Genomic DNA, 22369 nt, shown 5'->3' with positions numbered 1-22369 from the left:
TTTTCATAAATATTTTTTTATTACACTGGTTGAAAGTCTCTCCACGGCCTGAAAGCAATCAATAATTAAAGTGGTCTATTTATATATATTTTGTAAAAAGCGCAGGACTATAATATTCAGTCCGGATGCAATGATAGGATGTCCTACCTGCCTGTCAACCAATGTATTTGTTGCAGCCAATTATAGCGAGAGGTTGGGGCGTGGCTAATGCAGCAGGCAGGCTGAGCCTGAGGGTGATTTTAGACGGTGTGGAAAAAGAAATTCAGATTCTGTTATAGAAGAGCAAACCAAAAGTTTAAAGACATCTTAAAATACACAGAGACAAGTCAACGGGGTAAAACAAGGGTAAACACAGGCAGTGCTCTTACAAGATGGAGGGACTTGATGGAAGGTTTGAGTTTCAAACGATACGACGAACTTGCAGAGATTCTTAGCAGGTGAGCTAAACATCAAGTTAAAAGTATTCCTAATATGTTGGACGCTTAATTAAAAGTAGTCTAATTTTACTTGTTGAGACCGGGTGTGTCTCACTCGTCCTTAAAAGTTAATCTGCGAGCTCTTTGATCGCCCCCTGGTGGCTGGCTGCAGTACAGGTCATAAACCCCGCCCTCTCCATGTAGCTGAATGGGACTTCAGTCAAAATAAAAAACATAAATTACACTTCCAATACAATCTTTCTTTTTTTACAGTCTATGGTTGAGACATGCCTTCACTTTTTAGACCCATAAGTATGTGATGATTGGTGATGGGAGAAGCGTGAAAAGTGCGTTTGTGAAGGTTGTTTGAAACATGCCCTTATATTTGTAACGTTTGATGACACTTTTAGCTCCAAAACTGCGTACTCCATCTTTAATGTCAGTTAGAAACTGATGGTAAATGTATGTATGTGTACCTTTTGCAAAATAATTAGATAGAAGCGCTTTTTTTCCTTTTCAAGATGCAACAGAGCTCTGAGCACCAGAACGACCAGACACAGAAACAGTTCTTCCCCCAAGCAATCCATCTCATGAACACTTAAAATTAAACATGGAACATGCAACACTATTATACATTATTTATTCACCACCAGGGGCGTGGCAGCCATTTTAAAAGTGTGTGTGGGGGTGGGGGTGGATGGGGGGGCAGCTGTCAGGTGATGTGACCCTCAAAGGAAAATAAATTATGTACATAATGTACAAAGTGAGTACATTCATGTTCATAAAATAAATTCTAAATAGAATACCAATTGGCGTTTTAGAGCATAGTTGCAATTTTGGGAACGTGCCATGCTTACAGGAACCTATTTTGTGATTATCATACTCAAATTTGAAAAATAACTAAAGGACTTGGGACTTTAAGACCACTGTGAACATCTATATTTGAGCCCACTGTGGACATCTATATTTTCTGATGAAGTAAAAATATAGTTTTTGTGAAATAAATATATTTTATGGACAATATTTCAATTACACTACACTTGAACAATAACATTTATCTTAATTCTTAACACTTGGACTTGGGAAAGGATAATTCTACTTTAAAAAATTTAGGAGCACAGTCAAAAATTTAGGAGCACCTTCTAATCAATAATCAACACTTCTGATCAAAAATGAACCTTCCCATTATGAGGCAATATTTGAATCCTTAAAGTGATTTACAGGGAATTTTGTTTTTAGCTTTGTAATGGCATTTTTGTAACTTTATTGAAAGTATGTCATCTTTTGTCAAAAAAAAAAAAAAAAAATGTGTATATATATATATATATAAATATAAATAAAAGCTTTTTAACATTTCTAATTAAAACAACAGAATAAAAACAAGAAGAATAAGAAATAGATTAAGAACAAGTTACCAATCAAATGAAATCAGTATTTAAGAAATAAATTTGTACTACAGAAGTGGCACAGAAGGACACACAAGTGCCTTTTCAGACGATTAATGAGGCTCAGAGATTTTGAATTTAGATTTCGATTTTAAAATGTTTGAATATAGAAATATTAAATGATTTAAATAACAGAAAGAACTACTTTAAAAATTAAAATAAAACTGCCAGTAGGTGGAGGCAAGTCACTGATTTGATCACGGAATCATTCATTCAATTGATTCTTTTGAACAGCTGATTCATTCAGGAACAAAGTACGTGACTGTCTTTATGAATGGGTAATTGAATCATTGACTCACTAGAATCGTTTAAAAACGCAGTTCATTCATAAACGAAACAGAAAAACTTCTTGTTTAATTAACTGTTGTATTAAATCAGTATCACATTTGCAAACACCCTTAATAATCATTAAAAGCTGTCACTCATCTTAGTTCATCGCAATCCTTACACTGCACAATGAATCTATTTACACCCTGTCTACACTTTTTGTTATAATGAGAGGATACGTCTGTCTGTGATACATTACTCGACTGCAAAAGCAACTAAGTTAGAAACCTTTACTCCCTCAGCGCAAACACAAATATGCTGATCGGGTCAGTTGCACAGGTGCTCCTAAATATTGTTTCATAGTCGACTTGCACGTAGTAGTTTTCAGTGGCAAATGTGACTGAAATGGTCGCACTGTAGAGCCCTGATTTGCAGTGTTACAGTAGGCCTAAGTTAAATCATAACATGGAAATTTGATCGCGTGAATCGTGTCATCGCGACATAACACTGTGTGTTTGGGGAAAAAAAGGACGTAACCGTCCTCTGCTTTTTTCTGGGGTGTATTTTACCCCAGACCGCCAAAGAGCAAAGAACTGAATGAATGAAACCGCGAGAGCAACAGGAGATTTGAAGCTCATGGCAGATGCGCCCAAGAGATTTCGCCTTGTGATTGGCTGAATGTTAGTTCACTCAAATCGAAGTAACAAATCGGAGAACGTGGGTGGAAATATTGGCGGTGGGTCAAAAAATTGCAGGGGACAGAATCACCTGTTTCTAATAGTGTGGGGGACGTGTCCCCCCCCGGTTGCTACGCCCCTGTTCACCACACATACTTATTTTTTTCATATCAAATTTGCACATATCAGACATTATTGTCTATATTATATATAGTTTTTTTTTGCTATTTTGTACACTGCCTATTTGTATATTATTCTATTATTTTATCTGTGTCCTATCCTATTGCTGTCTTTCTGTTGCACTGTAGAGCAGTGGCTTTCAAACTTTTTTTCAGAGCGACCCTATTTTTTTCTTTTTAAATTGTCGCGACCCATATATAGATAGATAGATAGATAGATAGATAGATAGATAGAAGGAAGGAAGGAAAGACAACTGCACTACAGACCGGTCTCGAGTCCCATCGTAGAGCTCCGGAAGGATGCTCTGTTCCAAAATCAAATCACTGTCGGTCCTTCTGAAATTAGCGAGGGTGCTTGCCTTCATGCACATCTATTCTGACATTACATATATTTTGTCCAGCCCATAGTTATGATTATCACAATGTCACTGCAATTTCGAGAGAATATGCGGATGTCACTTCCGAACATTTGCTGCAAGTACATATTGGTCCTCTTAGCAGCATGAAAAACGAAACTTTTATTAAAATTCTGAATGGAGAATAGGCTATATACAGCAAAGAAAGCGTGCAAAGTGCGCTTCCTTAAAAAGCTGTCACTCATTTCAGTTTATTGCAATCTCTAATTCCGCTATTATCAATCTGTCAACACAGCACAATTAATCTCTTATTTACATCACCTACACTTTGTTCATTATAATCATTCGCATCGCAAATACACATTTGATTCTGACCTGAGGCGGCTGCCTGTTACTTTCGTTTTGTTGTTTATGTTATTTAGTTGCTTCTTTACTGAGTCTTGAACTTGGTTACATAAGTTTTCCTTAAATCTTCCTGGCGACCCATTTTTTAAGTCTGGGTCGCGACCAAGGGTTTGAAAACCACTGCTGTAGAGCTTCTGTCACTATAACAAATTCCTCGTATGTGTAAAAATACATGGCCAATAAAGCTCATTCTCTCATTCTCATAGTAAGGCTGTGTGGATATCTAGCACAGGTGCTAGCAATAGTTGTATTTAAAGTACTTTTAACTGACAATACTTAAAAACTATCAGTTTTTAAAGTAGTGCAGGTGACTTAATGTACTGTTTGAAAATTCACTTCTATTTCCTATTAGTGCTGGACTATGAGATATTTCTCTTCTATGTTTCCTTTTTTAACATCTGGCCATTGGCTTGCTACAAGGTCATAACATCAAAATAAGTTATTTTTACAGTCGCTAGGGGCTGCAGCTAGTTTATTATAAACAAGACATGATTGAGGCTCATGCTCTGGTGTTGACTGATTAAACTTTGTTGGCCAGGACAAGTGAAAATCACATGGCGAGCATCTCCTCTCTGAAAGCGGCGAGTGGGAGGCAGAGTGGAAAGTGTCATGGGAGATGTACCTCAAATGTAATCTGTAGGTACACATTTTGCTGTTATTGCTATTTCTGAACGTACCACTGGAGAATATCACAGCTATTTGGCACCCACTTAAAGCGGTCTTTAATATCCGTGTTTAGTTGAGCAAATTACAGATTCCAAAGATCAGTCTGTTTTGATTTTGTCCTGGCATTTATGTGATCCGGCTGTCCTCCTGTTTTTCATCATCTTTTAGCATGTGTAGGTGTGTATAACATATATTCACGAATGCTAAAAAAGACTGTTTAGAATCCTGAGATGCCAGACTTGCATAAAAAGTAGGGCTGTGAATCTTTGAGTAGACAGCAAATCATTTAGATTCACGATTCATAGGTTTTCGATTCAATTCATGAATGATTTTTATAAATTCAGAACGATTTGATTCGAGACGATTCCCAATTAAATTAAATTTGATTCGATTAATGATTCGATTCTGCATTCTTTAAGTGCATTCACAGGATTATTTAAATGCTCCCCTAAATTCTTTAAATGCTTAGTCAGGGGGCAAATTACACAGCAGCATTCATGGAGTCAGAAAAAAAAAACACTTTTGTCCGTTGTTAGATATTAGTTTAATGATACTATGGCATGACATTTAACTTTTCCTCTTCATCGGTGAATGATGATTCCGAAAGAAACCGCATCCGATGTCTGTTTGCTATAGCAACGAACGCTACTTTCACACTACCTCGCGCTCTTATTTCAAGGTTGTTGTTAATGCTGTGGTTATTTTAACAGTTTCCTTCGTACATTCAGTTCAACGACATTGTTAAAACACATCTATCATTCAGTGGAACTGTGCGTATGCTTTAGACACTTACATTTTTGCTCCGTCCATGCAATAAATGCGCAGCCTTCAACTGCTCAGGTAATGATGACGTTATGACCGAGAGCCATTGAAAAACTACAGAAAAGTAAAACTACTTTACTTTAGCATTATTGGCCATGTGTACTAAGGAGAGATCACACATTGGCTGCTCAAAAAATGTGTCCGTGAGATGAACGGAGTGCAAGCGCAATCCTGTGACAGGTGGTACAGTGGAGCATGTGAAGGACAGATGTGAGGCACGTACAATGCTGTTCAAGGTCTCCATTAATTCATGCTTGTAGTAATTTAATGTCTATATACACTCTTAAAAATAAAGGTGCTTCAAAAGGTTCTTCAAGCGATGCCATAGAAGAACCGTTTTTGGTTCCACAAAGAACCATTCAGTCAAAGGTTCTTTAAAGAACCATCTCTTCCTTACCTTTTTATAATGTGAAGAACCTTCTTTCACCACAAAGAACCTTTTGTGAAACAGAAAGGTTGTTCAGATGTTAAAGGTTCTTTATGGAACCATTTAGACAAAAAGGTTCTTCTATGGCATCGTGAAGCACCTTTATTTTTAAGAGTGTATTTTGAAAGCATTGAATCACTATAGAAATCGCGATCGCGTTTTAAATCGATTACTGTCCAAAATCAACGATTCATGATTCAAAAATCCTTGTTTCAAGATCGATGCATATGCATCGTCAGGGTTTGTATCGAGAAAACGAGTGATTCGTAACACCCCTAATAAAAAGTCATCAGAAAAACTTTCATGGCCTTACAGCTTCACCATGTCGACCTTCTCTTTGCTATAATCACCTTCCTTTCTGTTTTTTCTGCTCCCTTGACCCTGAGTGAAACGCTTTCACTCTTACCAGTGAACTTTGGTCATCGCTTCTGTAATCTTCTTTCTATTAGCATCACAAAGGTACAGTTTCCTCCTTCCTTTCTCCTGCTATTGATACTGAGCAGGAGCACATCATAACCCAGAGGTCTGCATGAATACTGATTGCGCCCTGAGCCGACACCGTACAGCCTCACTCAACTGCAAAAGCTTCTAGTAAGTAAGAGAAACGGCTTGACATTAGCATTCTCTGCAGATCAGGAAATGGAATTCTATGCAAATTACACTGACAGTAAATTGTTGTCATAAATCCCCCCCCTCCCTGCTTTTTCACAGTACAGTAAGAACTGTTAACTCGGCCAAGAAATTGACCTTGCAATAAATTTAATTAAGCAGGGATTGACTTTTGACATATATAAATGTTTTGTATTTACAGGGCTTAGCCAACAGGTCTATAATGCTGTTGGCTTTGGCCTGTTAAAGATCAAGGTGTGTGTGAATGTGAGCTGCAGGACTGTGCGTGTGTGTGTGCGCGTGTGTGTGTGCGCGCGTGTGTGTGCGCGTGCGCGCTTGTTTGTCTATATTTATGAACTTTAGAATGTCCTCACTAGTCAAAAATGTAGTCAACCAACAGACTTATGTTCCGGACCTTACATGAGGTTTAGGACATTTTTTTAAATAAATAATTAAAGATTAACGTAATAATAAAAATAAAATATACATATTTAAAACTTTGAAGAGTTTATTTGCAAAAGCAGATAACTCTGTTTTTATTAATTTTCTTAAATCATTAATTAAAAATTAATTTAATTTTTTTTATTGTGTTATGTTTTTGTTGTGTTTTATTGTGCTAGTTAGCTGTATTTTTTTTTTGTTATTATTATTATTTAATCAAAACAACCCAATTGCAGTTTGATATTAATTGGAATGCAGGACAAAAAAAAAAAAACATGATTTTTTTAAAACATTTTTGAAAACGTTATCTGTTTTGTTATCTGTTTAATTTTATTTATCTATTTATTTATATTATATATAATGTTATATACATATGGGGTCAGTTTTTTTAAGAAAAGTAATTACTTTTTAATGAAATTAAAACTTTTATCCACTAAGGATACATTAAATGAATCAAAGACCGAAAGTGCTGTTCTTTTGAACATCCAATATTCATTCTATTCATATAAATGTATGCATGCATGTGTGTGTGTCTACAGAATATGTACACTCACATACCTTTTTTCACCATATATTATTCAATGATCAAATGTCATACCATCATATGAAATTTGTGAATTTGTTATATTTAGTGGGCAATTCAGGACATCTCATAGACTGATAGCTACAAACAGGATACAATGGAAGTCCTCAAAGAAAGTCTTTGCTGTGATAGAAAAAGAAGCATGTGTACTGTATGTGTGAGCATAGAGTGAAATATGTGACCGGTGTGTGAGTTCAAAAGTTGAAATAGAATTGCAGGTGAAGTGGGTCACCTCATGTGTGGCAAGCTCTGAGCACTTGTGTGTATGTGTGTGCACGCATGTCTGTGCATGTGTTTGACGGGTAGCCAGGTACATTTGGTCAGAACTAAGGCCAGAGTAGAGCAGCTCAGCTCCAGAGAACTCCTGTCAAACAGCAGCTGGTTTAGTCACTGATGGGGTCCGTCATGCAGAAAAACACAACACCATATGATGCCCTAGCTTAGCTCAAATGGAGATTGCTTAAAAAAAAGCAAAGTACCCATGTAACCCTAAAACACTCTAGGGAACTTAACTCATAGCGTTATCCTGTAGCTGTAAATAAAGTCTGTAACCATAGTGACATCACTGTCATTTGTCATTTCAAAGATGGCAACTTCCATAACACTGGAAAGTCTTATCACAATTGACACAACGTGATTTAATAAATGCATCCTTTCAAGACATGAGTTCATCCGTCAAATCTTTATGACCGTGGAGAACCTTCAGAGGTACATTCATATAATTAATTGATTCATATATTAATTTGTATAATTCCCTCAGCACTCTTTCAAAACCTCCCAGCTTTTCCACCCTATTTTCACTCAAAACGAAACTACTCTGTTGCTGTGCGCACGGGAGACTGTTACTTAAAACTGTGCTTTATGTTGGACAGTATTTATTTATCGTGAGTTGTTCAGATCGCGGTAATCGAATACGGTTTTAATGATAATTCAAATATGAAACGGTAATACTAACCGTGGGGAATTTTATCATGATTTATCGTCAAACCGGTAATCGTTACATCGTTACAAGAAAAAAAATACTTCTTTTAAGAACGGTTCACTGAAAGGTTCTTTGAGGAACCCAAAAGTGGTTATTCTGTGGCATCACTAAAGAAAAACCCTTTTATTTTCAAGAGTGTGGCTCTGGTGTTTCAGGGCTCTACAGTGCGACCATTTCAGTCTGAAACCTACTGGAAACAAAATTCCTTGTAAATCACTTTAAGGAGAATTTTTTATCCGAATTCTTAATTACTGATTAGAAGGTGCTCCTAATTTTTTTAAATTAGGAGCACAAGCGTTCCTAAAAAGAAAAGTAAGCGTAGAACCCTGTGTTGTTTAATTCACTACAAAGAACCAGCTCATTAGAACCATTTGTTTATGAATTGGACTACAGTGGTTGCAACTCAGCAGAAATCGTTTTCTTGCTAGTATTTCATTTTGCAGTGTCTGTTTATCTAATCACGTTTAATTCAAACTGCGAACTGACATTCACAACTCGGGTAGAATATTTTTTTGTGCCATTTTGGATTTGTGCAGTATTTAGCACTTTAAAACAGGGCTGACAACCTTATGCTGTTACTTTGTGAACATAAACTGTGTGCGTTATCAAAATCAGCTAGAGATGATTTAGCTCTACACATTAAGTCTTGAAAAATGTCCAGTACATTGAGGTAAAAAAAGAGAATATATTAGACCATAAAGTCAAAATGAGAGTTTGACTTGATATAAAGTTTAAAGAGCCTTTGGATTAAGTGAATTTATAGTGAGAAATTTGTTCTAGTTTCTGCGATAAGAGAACTTAATTACCTGTCAGAAAAGAGCTGACTCATGTACTGGACTAAAGGGGAATACTTGGATCAGGTCTGAGATAACTATAATAAAACTAATATCTTCTCTGCTTTGCTCAGTTATTTACTCAGTATTTGGCCAAAAACTGAACAAGTAAATAAGCAAAAATGATGACCCACACGGCTTGTAAAAAATAAAGTATCGGTCTGTGCCCAGAATCAAATTGTGGGATAAAACAAACTGTGCATAGACATTATTTTTTATGTACTTTGGTAGGTCTGCAATGAATTGTTTACACTGATCAAATATGTACATAAAGCAGAGCTGTTGTTTAAATTCGCAAGGCTGGGTGTCATATCCCTGTCCTCCATAAAGTTCAATAGGCTGAGACAACTTATTTATGAGTACTTTCTGTAGTACATAGATCATTTGGACGTAAGAAAATCATTCATTCTACCCTTTCATTTACTCTACCAGAGGGTCATTTCCTGTGTGCATTTCCCTACTTGGACAGGTTGTGTGGGCAGTGATTCACATCATGTCCTGGTGTTTAGATGTGAACCTGCCGTGCTTTACTCACGGCAGCCAGGAGCCTGCCCCAAACTTTACCGGTGTGTGGTCCGTCTCTGCTCTAGGTTCCTTGGTGGGTAAAGAGTCCACATTGAACATTCCCAACTGTGCTGTGTCCACTCATTCAACCTGCATTTTTCTCCAGTGTGGCAGGTAGCGAGGACAGACACAGCGGGAAATATGGTGTCACACCCCAGAGGCTTAGTACATATAAAATGACCGAAATGACATGCTCATAGGTGGGTGAATTGAAGGTCAGGTTGTGCAGAGGTCCACAGAGCAGCATTGGTATATTTCTGTTGATATTTATATAAAATAAATAGAAATAACATATTAAAATTAAATAAAAAGTAAATAATTTGGATTTCATTACTATGCAAACAGAATTAAATGTTTCTTTTTTGAGTTATATATATATATATATATCAGTGTTTCCCACAGATTTGGACTCTATTTGTGGCGGCATATATGCAAATTCATTCTCTGCCAGCAGGAGGCGCTTTTAGAGTGTGGAGAAATAGCAGTTTCCCTGGTAACGCTGTACACAAAGCAGCGCTCCACTCACAAAGGCTGCTTTATCAGACATTACATGCAAGATGAAATGAAAATGACATCCAAAGTTTTCTGAAGACAGTCGGTTTCCTTCCGAAATACAGTGATATAAACACCCGCACGTGTTTCGATTTTGAAACGTGCAGTGCTCATTTATTCAACGAAGTCAAAATCTATTTGTGGCGGTCTGTTTTGATATTGTGGCGGACCGCCACAAATAAATCAATGTATGGGAAACACACACACACACACACACATGCTTGTTTTTGTGAAAAGTAGGGACATTCCATAGGCGTAATGGTTTTTATAGTGTACTTACTGTATGTGCTATTGTCCTACACCAACCCTACACCTAAACCTACCCCTTACAGGAGACTGTGCATGTCAACTTTCCCCCAAAAAAACTCATTCTGAGTGATTTATAAGCGTTTTGAAAAGTGGGGACATGGGTCAATGTCCTGAGATGTCACCTTCACCTTGTAATACCTATGTCATACCTTTGTCATTATACAAATCTATGTCCTGACTTTTCACAAAAAGCACACACACACACACACACACACACACACACACCCCAAATTCCGGAAATGTTGGGAAGTTTTTGCATGATAGAGTTTTGCAGATGGCACGGCGGATTGTGTTTACTGACAGTGGCTTCTGGAAGTATTCCTGGGCCCATTTAGTAATGTCAATGACAGAATCATGCTGATGTTTGATGCAGTGTCGTCTGAGGGCCAACAAAGGTCTTCGGCCTTGTCCCTTACGCACAGAGATTTCTCCAGTTTCTCTGAATCTTTTGATGGTTATGCACTGTAGATGATGAAGTTTGCAAAGCCTTTGTTATTTGACGTTGAGGAACGTTGTTTTTAAAGTATTCCACAATCTTTTTACGCACTTTTTCACAGATTGGAGAGCCTCTGCCCATCTTTACTTCTGAGAGACTCTGCCTCTCTAAGACATCCATTTTATAGCTAATCATGTTACAGACCTGATGTCAATTAACTTAATTAGTTGCTAGATGTTCTCCCAGCTCAATCTTTAAAAAATACTTGCTTTTTCAGCCCTTTGTTGCCCCCGTGGCAACTTTTTTTAAGACCTGTAGCAGGCATCAAATTTGAAATGAGCACATTTAGTGGATAAAATATTGGCTCATATGATTTTGAAAGTCTTTTAGTGTTCTTTTTATTCAAATTTAAAAACGTCCCTACATTTCCGGAATTCATGTTGTACACAGTGTATGTATGTGTGTGTGTCTGTGTGTATATATATATATATATATATATATATGTATGTATGTGTGTGTATACAGATATTTCAGTTTTTCTTTTTTAATCTGCAAAAATGTCAACAATTCTGTGTTTTTCTGTCAATATGTGGTGCTGTGTGTACATTAATGAGGAAAAAAAACATGAACTTAAATGATTTTAGCAAATGGCTGCAATATAACAAAGAGTGAAAAATTTAAGGGCGTCTGAATACTTTCCGTACCCACAGTATGTATATAGTATCTCACAAAAGTGAGTACACCCCTCACATTCCAGTAAACATTTTAGTATATCTTCTCAAGGGACAATACTACACAAATTAAACTTGAATATATTTTAGAGTAGTCAATGTGCAGCTTGTATAGAAGTGCAAATTTACTGTCCTCTAAATATAACTCAACATATAGCCATTATTGTCCAAATAACTGGCAACAAAAATGAGTACACCCTAAGTGAACATGTCAAAACTGTGTCCAAAGTGTCAATATTTTGTAGGGCACCATTGTTATCTAGCACCGCCTTAATACTCCTGGGCATAGAATTCACCAGAGCTGCACAGGTTGTTGCTGGCATCCTCGTCCACTCCTCCATAATGACATCACAGAACTGCTGGATGTTAGACACGTGGTGCTTCTCCACCTTCCACTTGAGGATGCCCCACAGGTGTTCAATAGGGTTCAGGTCTAGAGACATACTTGGCCACTCTATCACCTTCAGCTTCATCAGCAAGGCAGTTGTCATCTTGGCGGTGTGTTTGGGGTTGTTATTTTGGAAAACTGCCATTCGGCCCAGTTTCTGAAGGGAGGGCATCATCTTTTGCTTCAGAATGTCACAGTACATGTTGGAATCCATGTTTCCCTCAATGAACCGCAGCTCCCCAGTACCAGCAGCACTCATGCAGCCCCAGACCATTATGCTACCACCACCATGCTTGACTGTAGGCAAGATACAATTTTCTTGGTACTCCTAACCAGGGCGTCACCGCACATGCTGGACACCATCTGAGCCAAACAAGTTTACCTTAGACTCATCAGACCACAGGAGATGGCTCCAGTAATTCATGCTCTTGGCCAGGTTGTTTTCAGCCAACTGTTTGCAGGCTTTTTTGTGAGCCAGCTTCAGAAGAGGCTTCCTTCTTGGACGACGGCCATGCAAACCGACTTGTTGCAGTGTGCGGCGTATGGTCTGAGCACTGACAAGCTGACCTTCCACTTCTGCAACCTGTAAAGCAATACTGGCAGCACTCATGCGTCTGTTTTTTGAAGCCAGCTTCTGCACCTGACGCACAGCACAAGGACTCAACTTCTTTGATTGACCCTTGCGAGGCCTGTTCCGTGTGAAACCCGTCTTGGAAAACCTCTGTATGACACTGGCCACTTTACTGTAACTCAGTTTTAGGTTGTTACTGATCTTCTTATAGCCTAGGCCATCTTTGTGGAGAGCAACAATTCTAATTCTCAAATCCTCAAAGAGTTCTTTGCCATGAGGTGCCATGCTGAACATCCAGTGGTCAGTATGAGAGAATTGTACTCAAAGCACCAAATTTTAACTGCTCTAAAACAAGATACACAAATTGGTATAGTCCTGTCAAGCAGACAAAAACATAAACATGATGAATAGGACATGTGGCTTTGCATGGTTAAACGACATATAGCTGTTTTCACGTAGGGTGTACTCACTTTTGTTGCCAGCTTTTTTGACAATAATGGCTGTATGTTGAGTTATTTTCAGAGGACAGTAAATCTGTACTGCAATACAAGTTGCACATTGACTACTCTAAAATATATCCAAGTTTCATTTCTATAGAATTGTCCCTTGAAAAGATATACTAAAATGATTGCCGAAATGTGAGGGGTGTACTCGTTTTTATGAGATAATGTGTGTGTGTGTGTGTGTGTGTGTGTGCGCACGTTTTTGTGAAAAGTCAGGACATAGATTTGTATAATCACACAGGTATGACATAGGTATTACAAAGTGAAAGTGACTTTTCAGGACATTGACCCATGTCCCCACTTTTCAAAACGCTTATAAATCATACAGAGTGAGGTTTTTTTGGGGAAAGTTGAAATGCACAGTCTCCTGTAAGGGGTAGGTTTAGGTGTTGGATTGGTGTAGGGCAATAGCACAAACAGTAAGTACAGTATAAAAACCATTACGCCTATGGAATGTCCCCACTTTTCACAAAAACGAACGTGTGTGTGTATGTGTATATATATATACAGTTGAAGACAAAATTATTAGCCCCCTATAAAATATTTCATTCTTTTTTTAATAATTCCCTAGTGCTGTTTAACAGAGAGAAGATTTTTTTCAACACAGCATTTCTAAACATAATAGTTTATTTAGGAAGGTTGGAATGTTTGTAATACAAATAGAAACAAAATTATAACCAAGAATAAAAAAGTCTACAGGTCAAAATGATTAGCCCTCTGATGTTAAGCGTCAATAGTGAATCCATTTTGCTTGATAACAGCCTTCAGTTGTTTGTTGTAGTTCTCAACAAGTCTTCTGAGGAGTTGCAGCCCATTCTTCCTTAGCAAATCTCTCAAGCTCCTCCAGATTTGTTGGTCTCCTGGCATGGGCTCTGGTCTTCAGTGTGCCCTACAGATTTTCTATTGGATTCAAGTCTGGGCTTTGTGCAGGCCAGTCAAGGATGTTCACTTTGCTCATTTGGAGGTAGTTCTTCACCAGAAATGAGGTATGCTTTGAGTCGCTATCATGCTAGAAGACAAAACGTTGACCCAAACCATCTTTTGTTGCAGACTGTCTGAGGTTGTCTTTCAAAATCTTCTCGTAATCTTTTGTTTTCATGATTCCTTTGACCCTGACGAGATTCCCAGTTCCAAACGCACTAAAACATTCCCACAGCATTATACTCCCACCTCCATGTTTCACTCTGGAGATGGTGTTCTTTGGGTTGAGCACCTGTCCCTTCTTTCTCCAAACATAGGCAACATCTCTATGGCCAAAGAGCTCTACTTTTGTCTCATCTGACCAAAGGACATGTTTCTAGTATGCAGTTTTTCTCCAGGTTGTCCTTCAAACTTTAGTCTAGATTGGAGGTGAGTTTCTTGGTCAGCAACCTCACAGTCCATTCCTGTCCGGGCCTCTAGTGTCCGTCTTCGTTGAGATGTCAATCCCAGACTTGACTAAATCATTCACTAGTGTCTTAACAGTTGTTATTGGGTCTTTAGAAACCTCTCTTAATAGTTTTCTTTACAAATTTTGTGAAATCTTTCACTTCCTGCCGCTGTTCTCCACTGTGTGGGTCTCTTCAAACTTCTTGATAATACTTCTCATGGCTGTTCTTGACACTTGAAAATGCTTTGATAAACCTGTAAATGCTTGTCCTTCTTTGTGAGCATTAACAATTATTTTTCTCAAGTCTAAACAAATTTTTTTTGTCTTTGCCATGATGACAGTACATATTATTTTACTAGTTCTTTTGAAAGCTACTAATCCTCAGTCTACAGTGTAATTTAAAGGCTTAGATGATTAATTAGGTTAATTAGGCAAGTTAGGTTAGTTAGGCAAGTCATTGAACAACAGTGGTTTGTTCTGTAGACAATCAAACAGATCATTTCTTAAGAGGGCTAATAATATTGAACTTAGCAATTTTTATTTTTTAAATAATTTGTTTATTCCAGGACAATTTAAATAAATAAGGCTTTCTCCAGATTAAAAATATAATAAGAAATACGGTGTTAAAATTCCCTTGCTCATTTAAACATCACTTTGGAAATGTCTGAACAGAAATTTCATAGGGGGGCTAATAATTTTGTCTTCAACTGTGTGTGTGTGTGTATGTGTGTATATATATATATATATATATATGTGTGTATGTGTATGTGTGTATGTATATATGTGTGTGTGTGTGTGTGTGTGTGTGTAATCCTTTAAAGGAGCATGTGGTTGCCAACACAGTGCTCTGTATGTAGTTACAGTAAATAGTAGGGATGCACCGAAATGAATTCTGGGCCGAAACCGAGAATTCTGGATGTGCTTGGTCGAAACCGAAAATGAAAATGCTTTGTAATAATTATTTATTTTATTAAATAATATAAAGCAATTTTGTAAGACTTTTTAATTTTAACTAAATTTTAATGACACGGAATTTAAAAAACACAAGCCAATAAAATAACCACACTTTTATTGAAAGAAAATTGGACAGAAAATATATTAATATTAAATATCAATGTATTATTTTTATTCAGTTCTATGCAACAGAATCAGACATAACTGTTGTTGTTGTTTTTGCCTAATTATCCAAATAATGTATAGTCCTGCAAACAGGGTTTTTCCTTTCTCAAAATGCAGCGGAGGTGGTACCATCCTGATCATGTGTACACAATGTACCCACCGTTCAAGTGGCTGAAACAAACACTTTTTACACACAACACATGTTAGGTGTTACAATAATTTTAGCTATGATTAAAGAAAATGACAATTATAATGTTTTATTTTCTCTCACCTAATGTTATATTGTTATTTATTCTTAAAATAGCCTTATGAAATGTTTTCTTATTCCTCAGAAATTCTGTGTTACCAAATGAAGGCATAAAACATTAATTTAATTTATCTTTAAATTATTGAACATTTTTGGCAAACAAAGGGGATTTACTATTCAAATTAAAACATAGAAGAAATGTGTGATCATTCCTTAAAAAATAAAGTATTCATAATTTTAGTAGGCTAGTAGTACATTCTGCTGAACAATAGTAATGTATTTCTGCTGCAATGTCTTCAAATTAAACTTTTAGACTTTTATTTTGACGGATTGCCGTGAATACCTTAAAATTTCTGTGTATATGATATGACGGTAGTTTTACTCAAATGAAACGTTAAAACGCTCATGAAGAGACTGTCAGAGCAGTTGTTGTTGTTGAGATGTTGTTCGTGTGTCCTCATTGAGCGTCAATCACCGCGAGCGTCACGAAAACACGCGTCTCTGCCATTAATTTATACAGAGATATGATCGTGTAATATGAGTTTAACTCAGTGGGAAATGAATAGAAATGATGATTCTGTGTAAAGAAATATCAAGTAAACATGTATAAATATATAAAAACCCTGCCAAAGCTATTATCATCAGCGCATGTGAGCAGAGCGTAGCGGGGAGCAGATCAGTGAAGGAGATTTTACCAGCGTTGCCCAGTACAGCTGTACTACAGCATGTCACAGTAACGCTACTGCAAACAGGAACAAGTATACTACATAGAACTGTCTTGTCGGTGCGTTATTTGAGCGGACTTAGATTTTCCAGTGAGCATGAGCGGTAATTGATAGAGTGGAATATTGAACGGAGCAACACACCTCCAGCCGTCATCAGTGATGACGAACACTGCTGGGCGGTGCGGTGCGGCGCGGCATGTATTTTCGGCGGCTGAAAATTCAGTGCATCCCTAGTAAATGGACTGAATGATTCCTTGAAGCACATAATTTGCCTCGATGATTTTTTTGTATTCGAGTTACTCAAAGAATCGTTTCAGCCCTAATAAATTAAAAAATTAATTAAAAAAAAATTAATTATATATATATATATATATATGTACTATATTTTAATTCTATATTTATTTGTTTATATAAGGATGATATTTAATTTGAATTTGAATGGTTACAGATAAACCAATTAAAACAACTCTGTTAGTTGTCTATGTCTAGTATTATCTGCAGACAGTGAATTATTTTTAGACCAAAGCAATACAGTTTGCTGAAATACTAATCCTTGACCTGAGAAATCTGGATAATCCTTTAAAACGCTATAAAGCTGGCTCATAATTCAACAAAACAAAGCTTCACATCCTTCTCCAAAAGGAAAAAATAAAATTCTGTGTTCAAAGGAGCTGTTGTGTGACTCAAGAAGACAATGTGTCTAATAAAAGCCAAAAAAGAGAAAACGGGGCCAGGTGAGCAGTGCACCTGGACACTGATTCTCTTATCTCCTAATAAAGAGGCCATACCCTCTTCTCTCTAGCACTGCCCCTCTTCCCTGAAGCCTCGGCTTCACACACTCATACACAGCAACCATTAAACAGCTTGTCAGAAGCGGCGTTAATATTGTCAGCGACAATAATTAATAAACAGATTAATCATGTTGATGGCATGTGTGTGTGAAGATGGCCCTTCAGGTCTGAGTGAAAATGAGTGGGACCTCTATGAGAGAAATATGAAAAGAGGGAGGGCACCCCTGTGAGGACAATAGCTGTGATTTACTTCTTGTACTCATTAGTGCAGTCGTGTGATGGGTCTCGCCCAGTCTGCCCTCTCCCTTGGCAGGCAGGCACAATTAAAGACCATTAAAAGGAGCCACCAGCCCTGGGGGTCCAGATCCACAGCTGCTGCTTCTCTTTTCCGTCTGCTTATGTTCTTCAAAATGGAGTGCAAGGCATGTGTTTTATCATACACCATTCCAGCATGATTCAAATGATTAGTTTAACCAAGGAGGTTTATGATATCTGAAAGCTATCATTCCCATTTCCATTTTGAGCCAATCACCTGAGCCACAGGAAATTAGCAGCTTCACTAGTGACTATCCTGAGCTGTGTCGTGAGAGGTACCAGATGGGTGGAAAAAATGTCCATTTCACACTTTTAAAAGCCCTTTAAAAATCAGTCAGTTGGGTGTTTCTTCCACTTTTGGCACTTTTATATCCCTGGGGTTAATTTTTATTAGAGCTAGCAGATTTCAACTTTTTTCTTTTTAGAATTGTCTTGGAAACTTATTAGCATGCCTTTATTATATATTTTTTCTACTATTCAAATGCATCTTATATAGAGATTTTAATTTACCTCTGTTCCAAACATAGACTTTCAATCATAAAGCATGGAAATCCATTATATAAACAAAGTTTTATGCACAAAACTGTGATTATTTTAAACAAATAGTGAATATAATAAACACAAATCATTGTAATATTTATTGTGTGACAATTAAATGCAAATAAGTAATGATTTATACAGTTTTAAATTTTTTTTAATTCATATCTACCACGTTGTGTGTGTATACACATTTTGCATTTATTAAGCATAAATTCTGATCAAGCTATAATTTTGTCAAATAAGGAGAAATAGTGTGAAAGTGTGAGAGTCCACAGGAGCAAAAGTGCCCATAGCTGAAGAAACACCCAGTTACAAACCTCTGAGCAGGGATAACTATGCTAACCATCTGAACCTGACCCCTTGGCTTGAGTTAAAACCTCTGGGTATTAATAATGTAATCCTCGTGTCTATACAGAAAGACTGTTCCAGTGTTCCTGGAGCTCCCTGTGCCGTCAGCACACACACAAGGATGCCAAGTCTCGAAACTACTGTCTGCGATGCAGAAGATACTCTGTGGAGTAATGATAGAGTATCACATCTGCGGATCTCAGCTGATCTCTTGAGCCTGCTGGGCTGAGATCTCACACCTCTCCAGCGCTGAATGGTATTTCTTTTGCTGCAGCAATGGCAATACCAGAAACCAGTGGGACAAGTCACTTTATTCTTCAGATAAGCGTTCTGACATTGAGTACCGCCTTAGGTTAGGGCCTGACCAACATTTCGGCACCCTTGCTCAGAGTCGTTTGCTTTTGCTTGATGATATGTAAACCCAAACTGACAGTGCAAAGACTAACAATGTCAGCGCTTGCATTAAATAAGCGCTGCTCATTCCTTCTATGTAGCGGTGCTGAACAACATTGCTTTGAGTGTTTCGCATGTACGCTTAACCGGAGACTAATGGGCTCCCTGCGTCGCAAAATGTCATAGATCTTATTCCATGTCGTTTGCATTAATGTACACTCTGTGCGGCCAAAGATTTGTTGGGAAATCATGTCGGCTTAGTGACACTTTCCACGTTTGGCACCCTGCTGTGGTTCACACCAACATAACACCTTTATATCCGCTTAAAGGGTAATACATCGTGTCATCATCTTGAAAAATGGCATCAGCTGATGGCCATGACCGCATGCAGCATTCCAACACAACACAGGGCCTTGAAATGAATATAATTCCTGGCTAATCTCACTTTTTAACCCCTCTGCAAAGCCTCATGCGCATTAAGACTGCTAATTGGTCTATTTGCACAGATTTATTAATACACGTATAACCAGCACCAACAGCAACATCAGATGGTTGGATATCCCTTGTGAAAAAGAAGTATGCTTAATTAATATACTTGTAGTGTATTTTAAATCAGTGTTATTTTAGTATCATTCAGATACTGTTAAAGCTATTATTAATATTTTTATATTTTCCATTTTCCTTTAAATTTTAGTTTTAGTCATTTTGTTGTTTGACATTTTTAATAGTTTTTGATTTTTTGATATATGTTTGTCTATAGTTTCTTTTCTTTTCAGTTATTTTAGTACATCAAGTTAGACTAAAAATGAGAAATGTTGCCTTGGAAACTTTTTTTAATTATTTTATTTCATTTCAATTAGTTTATTTCAGTGTGTTTTATTGCAAGTAAAATGTTTTTAATGGTATTATATAATATAATATAATATAATATAATATAGTATTATATAATATAATAACCTTGCTTCAAATCTTAAATATAAATATATATATATATGATTATGATGATTATGATATATTATGATTACAAGCATAATTTTAAATGTGGTTTATTAAATGTCACGTTTAAAGTTGATATATTTTTAAATGTACTAAATTGCAACTTCAGCTTTATAAATGGGCATTTACAAATATTTTATTTAAATGTAGTTTCAATCGAAATTACATTTAAATATCTTCGTTACAATACACTAAGTGCTTGTCAGTACATACGGCAGTGAACTTTAAGCATATTTCAAAGAGAACAGATGTAATTATGAAATTACATAAAGAAATGATGTACTTAAGTGGGTCAAAAAAAGCACTAAGTTCAGTTTTACATTTCGCATTTTGATTTAATGCGTGTAAGTGCCCAAAAGCATTGCATTCAGTTCGCACTTAAGTATATTCTTGTAAAGTTGATTATTTCCATAGTGAGTAGTTTTCTTGAAAGTATGCTAGTGTGTACTTCCTTTCCACAAGGGATGCCCCTGTGCACCCACACACGCCAGCAGTTTGCTATGTGGGGCACGGACAAGAATGGATCAATCACAAGGAATCATAGCTCAACTTTCTCATCGCCTCTGACATGCATTCAGAGTTTAAACGCTAGCCCGCGGCGCAGCGCTAAATATAAACATTATAGCCAGCTGTCAACACAGACAGGCCTGTTGTAGTACAGGTCTTCTAGGTTAGCGCCGTCCTTTTGCTTCAGGGAAAGAAAGGTGCATCTGTTTTTGGAGGAATCCGTCTATTTTCAGAGGAAGCTAATGCTGAGTCTTCATTTATGATTTATAGGTTAGCATCCCCAGCAAACACTCATGTAATGCTCAGTGGTCTGAACTAAGCATCCTGGCTCTGGAAGAAGTGTTTGAACTGAGAATAGAAAGATTTACTTTTTAACAGCTCTGAGGGTGCAATACCCCTCGCATCCAGATGTTATGGACTGCTTATCGCCTCAGGCCTCTTAGCCTAAGAGGTTAGCGCTTGTCAAGTGTTATGGGTGTCGAGACCGCTTTCTTTAGCTAACGCTAGTCTGTGCTTTTCTAACTGAGAAATGACTTTAGACATACAACCTCTCATTGATTCTTCAATGAAACAGTAAGTGTTTTGTGAATCGAAAGACATGTGGTGTCAGACGCAATGTTTGTAAAGAGAATTTCCATAATCCTCAGAGATATGTCAGGGCCTGCAGATCTTGGCAGCTTTAGCAGTCATCTGTTCGAAAGTCATGAAGGATGATGTGCTTGAGCTGTAAGAACTAGGTCATGTGTCCATTTGATTTCATTATGAATGTTTGTGATTATAAATATCCTTGTGCCAGAGGTGAGCGGCAACATCTGTAGGCTTGTGCAGAGAACTCAATAAAGCAAGCGAAGGAATTCTTCCAGGAACTGAAAATACGCTGGAGGGTGAGCACTAACATTGTTAGCATGTGGAATATAGTGTGTGCTTGGTGAAATATTATCGTGTGACAGCTCCGTTGAATGTGATTAATTTTGAATCTCATTGTGTGGTCAAAAGTGCATGCGGGTTATTTTAAAGGGATAGTTCACCCAAAAATGAAAATCATCATTTTTGAAAGTCATCATTTGCTTACCCTCATGTCGTTCCAAACCTGTATGAGGTTTTTTCTTATGTTGAACATAAAAGAAGATATTTTGAATGAAGAATGCTGTTAATTAAACACACGATGAAAAATATTTCTTTCCCTACTATGGAAGTCAATGGGGACCAACAACTGGTTCTTCAAAATTCTTAAAAATATCAGTATAAGAAAGAAACTTATACAGGTTTGAAACAAAATAAGGGTGAGTAAATCATGACAACAAAGCCAAAGCAAATTATTTCAATATTATCTATAAAGCCTTTACTTTTTATTGATTTATATAGAGTTATACTATACTTTATTGGAGTGATGTTTGATGAATAAACTTGAAAAAGTTTTGCAGTTTAACTTTATTTGTATTGCACTTTTCACAACAAATATATTTTTGGCCAGTTTTACAGAGAATAGTGCCTTATAAACCCCAGTGAACAAGATTCAGATAACAATGGCAAGGCAAAACTCAAATAAAATTATATTATATTATATTATATTATATTATGTTATGTTATGTTATGTTATATGTTATGTTATGTTATGTTATGTTATGTTATATTATGTTAGATTAGACAACATTTATATTATATTAGACAACATTTATATTATTTCACAAAATCTCAAAATTAGATACAGTTTTTCTGTTTATTTGCTAGTTACAAGCATTTAATAGGATAAAATAATCATGATTAATCTCATGAACCCTGGTTTAAATACCCCTACTCTACTCTTGTTGTGTAACACTTCGTGTGTCATTGTGCTGTTCATTGCATTTTAACAGT

The 22369-nt window shown here is 36.8% G+C and overlaps 1 protein-coding gene across 7 annotated transcripts in view; it reads left to right on the top strand.

Moving 5' to 3' along the window:
- grid2 (glutamate receptor, ionotropic, delta 2) overlaps positions 1 to 22369 on the top strand; it is a 419312-nt gene that overhangs the window by 96380 nt on the left and 300563 nt on the right. The window contains exon 1 of one of the 7 annotated variants that reach the window (XM_058784734.1): positions 206 to 437. The exons of the other annotated variants lie outside the window; for them this stretch is intronic. The gene's annotated coding sequence lies outside the window, so the exon portion shown is untranslated. Of the gene's footprint in view, positions 1 to 205; positions 438 to 22369 lie in introns of those variants that run through there. 7 annotated transcript variants of the gene reach the window in all.

The sequence above is a fragment of the Onychostoma macrolepis genome, chromosome 08 (genome assembly GCF_012432095.1).
Source record: "Onychostoma macrolepis isolate SWU-2019 chromosome 08, ASM1243209v1, whole genome shotgun sequence".
Taxonomy (NCBI): Eukaryota; Metazoa; Chordata; class Actinopteri; order Cypriniformes; family Cyprinidae; genus Onychostoma; species Onychostoma macrolepis.
This window is presented reverse-complemented; position numbering and strand designations above follow the sequence as displayed.